Source organism: Nelumbo lutea, chromosome 1, assembly GCF_056320005.1.
Source record: "Nelumbo lutea isolate HS-2025 chromosome 1, American lotus-T2T, whole genome shotgun sequence".
NCBI lineage: Eukaryota > Viridiplantae > Streptophyta > Magnoliopsida > Proteales > Nelumbonaceae > Nelumbo > Nelumbo lutea.
In genome coordinates, this window is record NC_142684.1 from 69,389,178 (window position 1) to 69,393,127 (window position 3,950).

The 3,950-nt window shown below is 44.8% G+C and overlaps 1 long non-coding RNA gene across 3 annotated transcripts; it reads right to left on the reverse strand.

Moving 5' to 3' along the window:
- Positions 1-2,147: 2,147 nt before the first annotated feature.
- On the reverse strand, positions 2,148-3,668 carry LOC148875147 (uncharacterized). 3 transcript variants are annotated; one of them, XR_016105592.1, is made up of 3 exons: positions 3,407-3,668; positions 2,786-3,322; positions 2,148-2,706 (listed from the first exon to the last, which is right to left on the reverse strand). It is a non-coding gene; the product is annotated as an uncharacterized LOC148875147 (long non-coding RNA). The 3 variants fall into 3 exon arrangements; XR_016105593.1 differs by having other exon boundaries at positions 2,988-3,668; XR_016105591.1 differs by having other exon boundaries at positions 2,786-3,668.
- Positions 3,669-3,950: the final 282 nt, after the last annotated feature.

Below are 3,950 nucleotides of genomic sequence, written 5' to 3' on the forward strand. Positions count from 1 at the left end.
ACTTTGGCACCGCATAAGACTAATCACCTCTTCGGCATGAGCAAAATCAAGGGTAAGGAGAGTGAATTGTGAATCGCTCCCAGAGCCTAAGGAATTGAATCGACGCTTACAAGCTCATCGAATTAGTCATTTCAGGTCAAAAGGAGCAATCTACACCCTTCGTCGAGTTACTTTCAGCTCGGGAGTGGGGGGCAAATGATGAGGGCGGATTTGGCCCTCCTATGATATTGTGACACATGGCACCTCGGAACAACTAGGTGACACCTGGAACCACTTAGGCAACAACTTGCCTTAGTCAAGTTGATGGTGTCCCACCGGGCAGCTTGGCCCAGGCGTGACCTGGTGGTTTGGCCCAGGCGCAACCTGATGGTTTGGCACAGGCGCGACCTGGTGGCCTGGCATAGGTGCGACCTGGCGGCCTGGCACAGGCGCGAACTAGCAGCCTGGTCTAGGCGTGAACTGGCGGCCTTGCACAGGAGCGACCTGGCAGCCTGGCCCTGCCGTGAACTAGCGGCCTGGCACATGCGTGACCTAGCGACTTGGCACAGGCGTGACCTGGCAGCCTGGTAGTTTGGCACAAGCATGACCTGGCGGCCAGGAGGCCTGGCCCAGGTGCCAAACTGGCAGCCTGGCACAGGCACCAACCTGGTGACCTACGAGACACACTCGTCGACAAATTCAGCATGCATATCCTAACACTCACACGATCCTTGGAAGTTGGCCCACGTGCCGAACGATTCGGTGGGTGGCCAATGTGCATGGCGGTTGCCTCTGGGAATCTCGGACCACTTAGGCGACTTCTCTGAAATCTCGGATGCGGTGTGTGAAGCCCATGCCAAACAATGCCTATATAAAGGCACCAACCCCAATGGCATAGTGGGGGGGGGGGCAAGTAAGCATATTCTAGCTCTCATACTTTGTGATTTTTAGCTCACAATCTACTATGAGAATACTGACTTAAGCATCGGAGTGACCTCGCCGGGTTAGCCACCCCGGGTCCTCTAACATTGATTCCTTGTAGGTCTCTAAAGAACTACGAAGCTCAACAATCAATCCAGCTCGCCACCAGGTAGCTCGGCCCTCTGGTCAGCTCAACAACTAATAGGCAGCTCGGCCCTCTGGTCAGCTCAACAACTAATAGGCAGCTCGACCCTCTGGTCAGCTCGGCAACTAATAGGTAGCTCGATCCTCTAGTCAGCTCAGCACCTAATAGGTAGCTTGGCACTCTGGTCTGCTCGTCACTTAACTTGCCTAGCTAGGCCTAGTCAGCTCGTCACCTAACTTGCCTAGTTCGGCCCAGTCAGTTCGACACCTAACCTGCCCAGCTCGGCCCAGTTAACTCGGCACCTAATTTTCCCCCACCTTGCCCTGATCAGCTTGGCATCCAGGTCCTCATCCAGCAAAAGTTCGCTTCAGCATCTGAGTCATCAGCCACTTGGAAGCAGACCAAATGACGAGGTACTTAACACAAAAAATTGATACATCACCAAAAATTGATTCATCATAATTTTTATCCCTTAGTTTTTTTGTCAATTGCCAAAAGAAGGCGGGAAAAACGAAAAAGAAAAGCTTCAGTGATTCCATAAACTTCTCTTGCGTGGAAGTATGTTGCTTACCCATGAAGCATAATAGCAGAGAGATGCTTTCCCTCTTTCACTCTTTGGTTGACAGTCATCACTTTCCGTTCGCATTATGTTATCTCTCATTCAGTGGTTTCCTCCTGATTGGTTTTTGAGATATTATCTCCTAAGAAAAAGGTTTCCTTCACAGGTGCCTATGTCCTGTCACACTATTCACCAATGTTGATTACTCCATTTTTGACAGGACATAAATGTTACATATGATATTATGAATCACACAAATTAGGGAAAAGGAGAGGTGGAGACTGGAAAGAGGTAATGAATTGATGATCCTTGGCTCAAGGACGAATTTTATACTCAGAAGTTGAGTAGTTTATTACCATTTTGTCCTTAACCTCGCAGAGCACTTGGTTTTCAGACGTCAAGCTCTCCGATAAACTTATCCACATGGGAGATTCTGTGTTTTCAGAGATTTATTTTTTTTTTTTTTCCTTCAGCAGATCCGGACTCTACTAATACCAGTTCTACAGCACGAGAAACCAAACAATGAATAATTTTACAATGGTGTACAAGAAAATGTTTACAGGCATTCGCATTCTCCAAAAAGGAAGAGGAATAATAAGCAAAACTACATTTTAAAAGTGACCCAGGAATTAAGTCGAATCAGAAAAACAGAATCCAAACCACCTACAACCTGAAACAGCGATATAGCAATACATGAATACATTGAATGGTTACAGAACTGGTTCTGGAGAATGGAGGACATGCAGTGTGCATTGGCGTCGATTTTTGGGTGACAAGGCACAGTAGTAAGTTCATGGTTTCAGAGAAGCAGAAGAGTTGTGAGGAAAATGCCCAAAGATGAAAATAAGACATAAGTAGTACTCTGGCTGTCCGCTTGGCTTTGGTGAGGTTGGAGGAGAAGCAACTGTCCCATTTCCACTGGTTGATGTGTTCTTCGTAACCGAAGGTAATGGTGGCTCTGCTACATCAGATTCTGTCAGGACAGGGTTTGGAGCCTCAGCAGGAGGTAAAAGTGCAGCATTCACAATTGGCAGCAGACCGCCAGGTGGAGTAAGCTTCATATAGCCTGGTTTTTTGTTGCCCATCTTCAAACATCGGTTATCTGCATTAACAATTTAATATGAAGCACCAACACCATCACTAACTTAATATTGAAATTGTTGAATTATAAAATGGATTACAATTAGAATGAGGTAGAGGAAGGAACAATAGCATCTCCATCGAGTAGGATCAGCACTTCTGTATGCATTAGCTGTCCCTGGGAAGTCGGTGATGATTCCATTGATCCCGGCTCCCATGACAAAAGAATTGATCTCAACAGTAGGGTCTGCAAAGAAGTCCCATGCTTGAGAGACAAACTCATTCCTGAATAAATATACGTACACAGTGAGGTTTGCTGACTGTAGCTTTGGTACAATGTTGGTATCACCAGTGAGGAAGAATTCATTCATAGGAAATACAGATTACTTTGTGATTGCCACAGAATGAGCAAATTTCTTGATGTCCATGATGGAGGAGTTATCAGCATCGCGGATATCTTCATCAACTTTGTATACCAATTGATAATTGGTTTTCTCCTTGAACTTGATTAAAACAGAGCTGTTACTGGACTGGATCATAACCTTCTGGTTGGTTTCGTTATAGCTAGACTGGTTTAAAGCATCAATCACTGCATTGGTTATGATAAAGCCCAGATTCTTTGCAAGATAGGCTGCATTCTGCAGAGAAGGAAAATAAATGTCATGATCCAGTTGAAAATGATGACAACTCTAAGAAGGATACAAATAAGGTTCAAGTCCCACGAGAAGTAGCCATCCTCCCCACTAGTGTGTACAAATGCTGAATGTGCACCAGAGAAGGGACCTGCTAGTAGATAGCAACAACACAATATCTTCTTATTCTCCAGATACAGAAATTTTCTAGGTTATCATTTACAGTTTTTTACTCTTCTCCATCTAAACCCCAAAGCAAGTGGGTCATATTTGAAGTTTTAGCTAACTAAAGCTGTTTGGTGAGAGATATTGGTTCCTAAGAGCCTACCCCTGGTGCCTGGATGTCACATGTAAATTTTCTGGTCTTACGCCACCATAATGAATTAGCTATACATCAAGGAAAACATCTGTTTTTAGTAGGGCTGCACAGAAGTTGCATCAGAACTAGTTCGAATCTGGATTCAATCTGGTAAAAGCTGGATTCGGATATCTCCCTTGATCCTAACACATTGGATCAAATTGGAAGTCAATCCTTTTAGTTAACGGATCAATTTCGAATATACCCTGATCTGAACTGTCATGACCTGATCCGATCCATTAGTTGTGAAATATTATCTATTATATTATATAATAT